This window comes from Rhinolophus ferrumequinum, chromosome 12 (genome assembly GCF_004115265.2).
Source record: "Rhinolophus ferrumequinum isolate MPI-CBG mRhiFer1 chromosome 12, mRhiFer1_v1.p, whole genome shotgun sequence".
NCBI classification, from domain to species: Eukaryota; Metazoa; Chordata; class Mammalia; order Chiroptera; family Rhinolophidae; genus Rhinolophus; species Rhinolophus ferrumequinum.
The window spans coordinates 26,052,508-26,064,496 of NC_046295.1; positions in this window are offsets into that span (position 1 = coordinate 26,052,508).

Sequence of the window (11,989 nt, forward strand, 5' to 3'; positions counted from 1 at the left end):
GACTGAACAACCTAGAATAAATGGAAAAATTCCTCAAAACATACAACCAACCAAAATTGAATAAGGAAGAAATAGAATGCCTGAATAGACTAAGAACAATATCTTACCAGCAAACATTCTGTGTGAACATAGATGTAAAATTCTCTACAAACTACAAACTAAATTCTACAGAACATTAAAAGGATCATTCAATATGAGCAAGTGGTATTTATCCCTGGAATGCAAGGATGGTTCATCATATGCAAAAGAATGAACATGATAAACTGCATTAACAGTAGGAAAAAGCACGATCATCACAATATATACAGAAAAACATTTCAGAAAGTTCAAAATTCATTCATTATTAAAACTCTCAACAAACTATATATAGAAAGAACTTGCCTCAACACAATATAGGCAATTTGTCAAAAGCTCACAGCTAACATCACACTTGATGGGGGAAAATTGACAGCTTTCCCTCTTAGATCTGGTAAAAGGCAAGGATGCCCACAATTTAAGGATGTCCTCTATTCAACTTAATACTGGATGTCCTAGCCAGAATGATTAGACAAGAAAAGCAATAAATATCATCCCATTTGGAAAGGAAGAATTAAAATTGTCTTTATTTGCATATGTCTTAATCTTATGTATAGAAAACCCTAAATAATCAACCAAAAACTTTTGTAACTATTTTACAATTTCATAGTTTTCATGATTCAAAATCAATATATAAAAATCAGCTGTGTTTCTATCCACTAACAACAAACTATTTGAAAAAGAAATTAAGAAGACAAAGCCTTCAAATAGTAACTATAAAACATGATGAAGGAAATTAAAGACATAGACATTCTTCATTCATGGATTGAAATAATATTATGAAAATGTTTGTACTACCCAAAGTTATCTACAATTTCATGCAATCCATATTAAAATACCAATGGCATTCTTTACAAAACTTTTGCTTTTTAATCCTATAATTTAACAGAACCACAAATATCCCAAATAGCCAAAGCAATCTTGAGCAGGTAGGACAAAGCAGAAGGCATTACTCACATTCAAACTATGTTATAATGCTACAGTCATTAAAACAGTATTGTACTGACAAGAAACAAGGTACGTATTTGTAAACAAATTGAACTGAATAGAGATACCAGAAATTAATCCACATAATTACATCAACTGATGTTTGATGAAGGTGCCAGGAACATACAGTGGGAATGGATAGTCTCTTAAATATATAGTATTAGGAAACTTGATATCCACTTGCCAAAGAATGAAATTGAAGCCTTATCTCACATCACATACAAAAATCAACTTTAATGGATTAAAGAGTCAAACAAAACACTTGAAACTGTAAAACATAAGGAAGAAAGCTTCTTGGCATTGGTCTTTGTAATGGTTTTTTGGATAAGACACCAAAAGCACGGACAACAAAAGCAAAAGTAGACAAACGGGATTGCATTAAATGAAAAAGCTTCAGCCCAAGAAAGGAAACAATGAATAAAGTAAATAGGCAACATATGTAGAGTGGGAGAAAATATTTGTAAATCATACATAATAAGAGGTTAATATCTACGATGTGTACAGAATTCCTACAATTCAACAAAAATAAACAAATAACCTGATTAAAAGGGGGTAAAGCAGTATCTACCAGAAGGGAGGTTATACACTTCTATGTTGCATTTGTGTGTTGCTCCATTTTTGGGGACTGCCATTGGGGCACACTACTACATGGCCTGGCTCTGGTAGCCAGTGTGGCTGATGCTTGCAGGTCCCACTAGACTTAACCATCAGAAAAAGAGTTCTTAAACAGCCACCGCCCCCAGGGCACAGAAAGAGGCAACAGTCCTAGGAGTTCAGTCTGTCTGTGAAAGAGGCCTACTAGCTAATCATAGATACAGCCTGAGGGGCAAGCTTCCAATTAAACACATTTCTAAGGGCTGACTGTAATCCTTTCCAGAGACCCCAAAGGACAGGCTATATCAGTGTGCTCTTCCCTTGCCATGCTGCAGAACACCAGTAACTCCTGGAGGGCAGCTCTTACCCAGGTCCGCTGCCCTGATTTTTACAGCGGGGTCTCTGGATTTATGGATGTTGTCCAGGGGATGACCTATGGCTGCCTCACTCTTGTGGGCAGGAGGGCTTATGTTCCTGTGTCCCACAAGACTTAACAACCAGACAGTTTTTGGCAGGCCACCATCCTTAATGTCCTGCACAGAAAATAGACTGAAACACACCTCCTGTCTTTCTGTGAAAGAGGCCTATTTGCTTTTCCTGGAGCTTTGGCCTAAGGAGCAGGCTTCAGGTTTGACACATACCAAAGGGACTATGGATCCATTCCCAGGGAACGTAGGTCTGTGGACGCCATCTTTGTGCTTTCCCAATGCCTTGCTACAGCTCGCTGGTGTTGTAAGGGTGACGATGTACTTTTAAGAATTTATCAATCTAGCTTGGTTTACTGAATTATAGTTTGATTTACTTTATTTTGTAGTGGTTTTTTTCTCCCTTTTTCTTTGTTTCCCTCCATCACTGCCCAATTTAATTGCTCTGTTTTCCCAAGGCTGCAGGCATGCCTCATAATCTAGTTAATCAGCAGAACACTAATTTGCAAGAAATGGAATCAGCCTTCGGCCATCCAGACACCAGCAACCAGGCTGCAATTCTGGACCGTGATTCTGTCAGATGACATATGAACCACCCCTATCTCGACTGTTCGAGATAACCATCGCAGAGCAAACCGAACCGCAGGAGACGTTCTCCAGGATGAGTCTCGTGACTATCTCCCTTTCTCTCTCCCTTTCCTTTGTTATTGTTGTTCTTTTTGTGAACCTATAAAACCTTCTGACCATTCTAAGAATGAAGAGAATGGCCTTTGAGACAGGAGTCCACCATCCTCCTGGAATGCTGGGATTTTGAATAAACCTACTTTTCTTCCCACCAACCCTAGTCTCTCGAGCTTATATACTCCTGTGGAGCCCCAATTTTTGTGACTTCCAGTCATGGAACACCCCCAGATCACCTAACTGTTGTGTCCAGTGAGGCTTACACTTGCAGTCTCACAGGACTGCAAATTTATAAAGTATAAATTTATATACTTTAAAAGCTGATGACTGCTAGTCTGGCTTTCATTCAGCTTGAATATAGGTGCTAATTGAAAGCCTCCCTTTTGGGACACTGAGATGTTTGGGCAGACCCTCAACAACTGGGAGCTACTAAAAATATAATATGCTGCTTAGACAACCACAGGGGTTTGAGAGACAACCAAGAGCTAGGGCAGGGTTGAATGACAAAGTTCATCTCCTATACAAGGCCACTGTTTCAAGACTGGAATAAGTGGTATTTCATTAATGCATAGAAACCAACACAGAGAGTCAAGCAAAATGAACAAAGGAATATGTTCCAAACAAAATAACAAGAAAGAACATCAGGAAAAAAGCCAAAAACAAAACAAAACAAAACAAAAAAAAACATTAAAATTATGATAGGTAATTTACCTGATAGAAATCAAAGTAATGGTCATAAAAATGCTCAATAAAGTCAGAAGAATAGATGAACACAGTGAGAACTTCAACAAAGAGAGGGAAAATACAATAATATATCCCTTAATGATGGGGATACCTTCCAAGACATGTTAAGGGACTTTGTTGTGAAAACATTATGGAGTGAATTTACACAAACCTACATGATATAGCCCACTAAACACCAATGCTATATGGTATAGCCTATTGCTCCTAGGGTACAAACCTGTACCACATGTTACTGTACTGAATACTGTAGGAAACTGTAAAATGATGGTATTTGTATAACTGAACATAAAAAGGTACAGTGAAAATACAGTAGAAAAAAGGAAAAATGGTACAGCAAAGAAAACCATCAACAAAATGAATAGGCAATCTATTGAATGGGAGATGGCATTTGCAAATCATATATCCGATCAGGTATTAATATCCAAAATATATAAAGAATCTGTATAAGTCAATCCCCCCAAAAATAAACAATTATATTAAAAAATGGGCAGAACATCTGAATATTTTCCCAAAGAAGAATATATAGTGCCAAAAATTGTATAAACATTTTAAGAAAGGAAAACTGTATTAAAATTGTAATAATATGTACCGATAACAAAAGATGAATACAAGTCATGTTTGACTTCTGCAATTACAAGAGGTACTCAAAATGGTTACCATCAGTGTCCAGACACTTCTGATTACAGAGAACTACTGCTTGAGCAACATTGTCCAAAGTGTCCACTTGTACACATTTTTTTGCACCTTTTGAAAAAATATATATATATATATATATATATATATATATATATATATATATATATATATATATATAATTACACCATCACATACAATCCACAGTATCTTGTACATACGGCTCCTGCTCTGTCTGCCTTGTCTTTTAAATAGCCAAGTCATACTCTTGGCTCACAATGGTTTTGTGATCAAGAAACTTCAAGTCTTTTCATTTCTTTTACTGGTAAACCCTATTTTCTTCCAATATAAATTAAACCAATGCTTTAAACTAAAAAAGGAAAAAAATAATACCAGAAGATCCAACAATTTCAATTTTACATATGTATCTAAAATAATTGAAAAGAGATATTCAAATAAGACCTTGTACATAAATAATGTTTATAACATTACTCATGACAGTAAAATGTGAAAAATACCTTATATCCATGAACTGATATATGGAAAAATATTAACATACCTTTATAATGATATATTATTCAACCATTTAAAAAATTAAAACGAAAAGCTGATACTTGTTACAATTCAACTGGACCTTGACAACTTTATGCTAAGTGAAAGAAGCCAGATTACAAAGTCACATATTTTATGGTTCCATTTATATGAAATATCTAGAATAGGTAAATCCATAGAGACTGAAAGAAGATTAGCAGTTTCCAGGTACCGGAAGGAGAATGAATTTATAGTGACCACTTGATTGGTGGTCACTTTTGGAGTAATGAAAATGTTTTGGAACTAGATAGAAGTGATTATTGTACAACACTGCAAATGAGCTTAATGCCACAGAATTGTACATTTTAAAATGGTTGGTTGTATATGAATTTTACCTCTTTGAAAAAAGAGAGAATCCAGAATAGTCTTACAAATGTGGTCACATAGTAAGAATGTTTACAATTTTTGTTTCATTTATATGTATGTTTGGTGTATAAACTTAAAAGTTGTATTAAATTAATCTCATTAAAGAGTTATGTGTATTTAAACAAGGCTGCAGGTGTCACACTCCCTGACTCCAATATACACTACAAAGCAACAATAATCAAAGCAGCATGGTATTGGCATGACAGACACACAGATTAATGAAATAGAACTGAGAACCCAGAAATAAGTCCACATACTTATATATATGATGGGCAGATAATTTTCAACAAAGGAGCCAAAAACATACAAAGTAATGTTTGTTTATGTAATATACATTTATATACTAGAAGAGATATATACTATATTAGTAGTGTCAGGAAAAAAATAATACTTTTATGATTTAGAGTTTAAGAAAGAACCTAGGAAATTATACTATGTATATGTAGTTCCCTTACTTTTGAGTTAAAATGACTATATATTTTAAGGCAATTAAACTCTACAAACAACTAAATTTCACATAACTAAATTTAAAAATGTGAAGGCTTGATCATATATAGATGATAATTAAAAATAGATTTTTAACTACTAATTTGCTATTTGTCACCTCCAGTGGATGTGTTCAGAAACCTGAAAAGGCCTTTGTGAAACAGTGTATCTCCATAGGTACTATTTTGAGAACACCTTGCATGTGAAATCCAAAACTGGAATTCATTTTAGTGAAGAACAAGATTTTATTTAGAGCATAAGCTGACAGGATCAGGCTACTACAATAGAGAAATCATTTGCCTGTCTCTTGTGATTTCCTTTACCTTTTTACAGTTAATATTTATGGTATTGGGTGAGATCAATAACCTTGTGATTCTGATTTAATGACTTAACACTTTGTGATCTTAAAGGTAGGAACTGGTGAGGCTGTCTAATTTCTATATTGTTTTCCTCCCAGAAGAACCCTATATATCTTAAATAAATCAAAATAAATAAAAATTCCAGGAAAAATAATGGTTTTACAACCATTTGAGCACTTAAAATATTCATTTTTGTCAAATATAATTTTCTCATGCTTATTTTAATTTTTCTCATGTTACAATTTAGATTTTTCCATGTACCACTTGTGTTACTTTTCATGGCTTTATTATTATTATTTTTTACTTAAGCTTAAATGATGTATGTGTGTGTGTGTGTCTACAGAGAGAGAAGAGAAGGGGCCAGAGTCATACATACATACATGAATGGAAAAATTCTCAAACAGTCCAAAAATATTACTTTTTGATATGGCATAGTTCTAGTCTAGGGGACAACTGCTATAACTACTTTCATTTATAGCATTCATATACTTTATCTGTGTGTATAGGTCTATTTACAAATATAAACATAATTTATATATGCTGTACTTTACATTTACTCATATTTACTTATTCAATACAATATCATGGCTATGCTTCAATATTAGTACTTGAGGAACTTTTAATTTTGATAACAATTTTATATCACTTTATGGATATACCATAATTTATATAACCATTGATAATCATTACATTCATTTCAGTCTTTTAGAATCAAAAATGCTGGTTCAATAAACACTCAACACATATTTCTCTCACATATCTAAATTAAAAGGAAAATACCCTAGAAGTTAGGTTTTGCAGTCAACACTCAGGCAATTTTTACATTTTGAAAGTTATGGCCAAATGCCTTCACAGGGGACATTTATTTACTTATTTATTTTAATTTTCTTCTTAGAATCATTCATTAATGTTTTTGAATTATCTCTTGTACAGAGAGAAATAAAACACATTAGAATAGAGTGCTGAATCTTAAAATGGACACAATTAAAACAAATTTCTATCCTGACCTCACCCTTTATACTATGTATAAATCCAAAATTTAAGAGTAGCATCAGATTGGAAGAATGGGTTATTTCTTATCCACAAAACCAGAAGCCATGATGAAAAAGATAGGTGTATTTTATAATTAATGAATCCCCAAATGTCACAAACTAAAGACAAACTGGTAGTCAATATTGGTAATAAATACAAACTCAGAAAGTTTTTACAAAGTATTCCTAACATACACATTGTTGAATATTACTACAGAGAATGCAAAACTGGGTAAATTTATGGTCTCTTATCTCAACTGGGCCTTCAAACGGTATTATTATCTAGGAATATTAACTTAATTGTCCACTTACCTCTGTTCCATGCTGCAAAAAATTCTGATTCCATGTTCTCCACTCCTCAATCCCCAATGACCTTGCCTCATAATCTCTAGGGAAAAAACAAAACAAAAACAAAACCAGAAAGCGTTAGAATGAGAAATGATTCATCTTCTGAACAACAAAATTATAAACATACTAGCACTTATATATCCTGTTTTTGTTGCTGCTCCTTAAGCTGGTAAGTGTTCTTCTGTCTAAGAAGAAATTAGAACTGAGCATGAGCCCAACATGCCTTCTCATGGACCTACTCCAACAAATGCTATTTTCTCTCGTCTCCATCTTCAGGACCTCCCTCTCCATGGGATCTTTACATGTAATCATATTCTCATATTTTCAATTACAACAAGAATAAACAAATCTAATGGGACTCCCCACAACTATTTCAGCAAATATTTGCAAACATTTAAGTAAGAAATTATACCAATTCCCTACAATCTCTTTCAGAAGATAGAAGTAGAGATTATATTTCCTAATCATTATATAAAGCCAGCATTACCCTAATACCAAAACCAGAGAAAGACATTATAAGAAAAGAACTACAGAACTACAGTTTATCTCTCATAAACATAGATGCAAATACTTTTAACAAGATATCAGCCAACTGAATTCACTCATATATATATATATATATATATATACATATATATATACATATATATATATAAAGTGAATTCACTTATATATATGTATGTGTAATATATATATGTATATGTGTGTGTGTGTGTGTGTATATATATATATATATATATATATATATATATATATATATATAAAGAATTATATACCACAGCCAAGTGGAATTTATCCTAAGTATACAAGGCAGTTTCAATATTCTAAAAACAATGTAATCTATCACATTAACAGACTAAGTGAAAAAAAAAATTGATTGATCAATAGATTCAGGAAAAGCATCTGACAAAACCCAACACCCATTCATGATAGAAATTCTCAGTAAACTAAGATTACAGGGAAACTTTCTCAACTTGATAAAGAATACATTTAAAAAAACCTATAGCTAACATTGTACCTAATGGTGAGAAACCAGAAACTTTCTACTAAGGTCAGGTGTAAAAAAGATAAAAATGGATGTCTCCTCTTAACACCCCCTTTCAATATTTTTCTGGATGTCCTAACTAATGCAATAAAGCAAGAAAAATGAACAAAATGTATATGGATTGGAAATGAATGTATAAGTCTTTTTTTTTTTTTTGCAAATGACATGATTGTCTGTGTAGAAAATCTATAAAATTGACAAAACATCTTGTAACTCAAAAGTGATTGTAGTAAAGCTGTAGGATACAAGTTTAATTACCAAAGTCAATAACTTTCCCCAGTGCCATCAATGAACAGGTAGAAATGAAATTAAAAACACAATGCCATTTAGATTAGCAACCTAAAAATGAAATACTTGTGTAAATCTAATATGTGCAAGATCTATATGAGTAAAACTATGATATTCTGATGAAAGAACTTAAAAACGAAATAAATATATGGAGAGATATTCCATGTTTAAGTAAAAGGATGGCTTAATATTGTCAAGATGTAAGTTATTCCCAACTTGATCTATAGATTCAGTGCAATCTCAATCAAAATTCTAGCAAGTTATTTGGTAGACATGAACTAACTAAGTCTAAAGTTTACATGGACAGGCAAAAGGTTCAGCCAGAGTAGACAACACAATATTGAAGCAGAACCAAGTTAGAGGACTGATACTACCTGACTTCATGACTTACTATAAAGCTACAGTAAACAAGACAGTGTGCTATTGGCAAAAGAATAGACAAATAGACCAAAGGAGCATAATAGAGATTCCAAAAAAAAACACCCTATAAATATAGTCAACTGATATTTGACAAAAAAGCAAAGGCAATAAACTACAGCAAATATGGTCTTTTCAACAAATGGTGTTGGAATAACCACAGACACCTGCAAAGAAGTGAATCTAGACCGTAACTTACACCTATCTGAAAAAAATTCAAAATGGATCACAGACCACAATGTAAAACACAAAACTATTAAACTCCTAGAAGATAACAGCAGAAAATCTAGATGACTTTGGGTTTGTTGATGACTTTTTACATACAACACCAAAAACACGATATATGAAAGCAGTAATGCAATCAAGAAAATGTAAACTAAAACAACAAGATATCACTATACACCTATTAGAAAGCCCAAAATCTGGAACACTGATACAAGCAAATGCTGATGAGGATGTGGAGTAACAGAAACTCTCATTCATTGCTGGTGAGATGCAAAATCGTACAGCCACTTTGGAGGACAGTTTAGCAGTTTTTTTTTGCAAAAGTAAACCTACTTTTAATATATGACCCAGCAATCACACTACTTACTATTTAGCCAAACGAGCTTAAAACTTATGTCCACACAAAAACCTACTCATAGTTTACTGCATCTTTATTCATAATTGCCAAAACTTGGAAGCCCACAAAATGATCTTGAATAGAGATTGGATATATAAATTTGGTACCTCTATACAATGGAATATTATTCAGCACTAAAAAGAATTGAGCTATCAAGCCATGAGAATACATGGAGGAAATAATGCATATTACTAAATGAAAGAAAAAAAAATAATAAAGGTTACATACTGTATAATTCCAAATACATAACATTTTGGAAAAGGCAAGACTATGGAGACCGTAAAAACATTAGTGATTTCTAGTGGATAACAGGGAGGGTTTAATAGGAAGAACACAGAAGATTTCATGGCTTCAAAAATACTCTGTATGAAATTATAATGGTGGAGACACGTCAATAAATTTGTCCAAACCTCTCGAACGTACAACATCAAGAATGCACACTAATGTAAACTTTGTACTCTGGGTGACAATGATGGGTCAATGTAGTTTCATCAATTACAACAAATGCAAACTCTGGTGAGGGAATATTGATAACGGTGACGGCTATGCATGTGTGGGGGCAGGCGGTACATGTGAAATCTCTGTACCTTCTACTCAACTAAGCTGGAAGCTGAAACTGATCTAAAGTAAAGGTATTTTAAAAATAGGAACAGTCAAATGAAATTTGCTGAAATAACCGCTACACAACATCCTATATGTTAAAATGGCAGAATAAAAATTAAATGCTAATCCCTATCAGGAAACAAATGTAATGACCCTCCTAGAATAATGTGTATATGTGAGGCACTCTTGGTATTCATCTTGAAAAAATGATAATGTGTACTACAGGTCATATTATAATATCCATAAGATGTTTATAAATCACATTTTATTTACATAGTAATAATTTTGAACTATTGAAACTAATGTTTAACATTGTTAATAATGCAAATTCAGCAGTTATTAAATATCCATTATGTGATGGTTTGCTGTTTTGATGACATAAGGGAATATTTATTCTAAATATATTAAAATATGTATTTGTATAACAAATTTTAGAAGAAAGAACCTCCATTCCTTCTCTATCACACTCTGAATGTGTGAAAGGCATTATATCAAATATAAATACATTTAAAACTATCACCTCACAATTTTGTGGTTTCACAATTTGGGCACTTCTCAACTTAGATGGCTCTTTCTGCTCCACTCGGAATCAGCAGGGCTCACTCATGCTGTCAGCAGGTTCACTGGTGATGGCTGATCTCACATCACTTACTAAACAATTATGGCAGTTGTGTGGTCCTGTTGGGTAGGACACCTAGGTATGCCTCCCTAAGGTCTCTTCACATGCTACCTCACCTGGCTGCTGGGTTCCAAGAAGTTTAAAGCAGAAGCTACAAAGTAGCTTGAGGTCTGCATTTGGAAGTGATATAATATTACTCTAACATATTGTAATGGTCAAAGAAATTGACAGGAACAGTCTAGATACAAGAGGCTGAAAAATTAACTCCACTTATTAATGAGAGAAACAGAAAAATCACATTGGAAAACAAAGTGTCTATAAGAGGTGTTGGTCATGGTAGGTCAATCCCTTAAAACCATCTAGTAGACTAAACATTTTTTGCAGTTGTCAAGAAGGATACAGACTGGAAGGACTTGTAAAACTCTTTGCTGCTTTACAAGGTGAGAGGTTGACAGATGGCAGAAAGGAAATGAAGCCTTCGACCAAGATGCTTATCTGTGATGCCATACCCCTAAATAGGAGTTTTAATTTTTCCATATTGGAAAGATTTGCATGTATTAGAGAACAGAATCTGTAGCTCTGAACTCACTGGTTGTTAGTCAGCCTACTTCCACTCCTTGATACTGGGGGTGTTTCCACAATTGGATTATTGCTTGGGATCAGCAATGATGTCATTCATTTGAAAACTAATATGGTACTTCCAGTTCTTAAATTCTCTAGGATACTATTTATTCATGATGCTAAAAAAATGAAAGAAATTGATTGGTTAATAGAGAAAGGAAGAAGAGAGAAGAGGAAATTCAGAAAGAGAATATGTCTATGAGGATAATGACATATGCAAACAACTTGTTAAAATAAAACCCCACTAATATCTATTAATATGAGATTCAGTTTATGGCAAATAACTAGGTAATATCTAAAGACAACAATAATGTTTCTAATAATTTTTCCCCCTTGGGCCATCAAAAGTGTCAAAATAATGTGCTAAATTTTTACAGGGTGATTGGGGGCAGGAAGCTAACATTTTCCCAAAAAAATGTGGTACACATCAAATGAAACAGGGAGCTAAATCAAA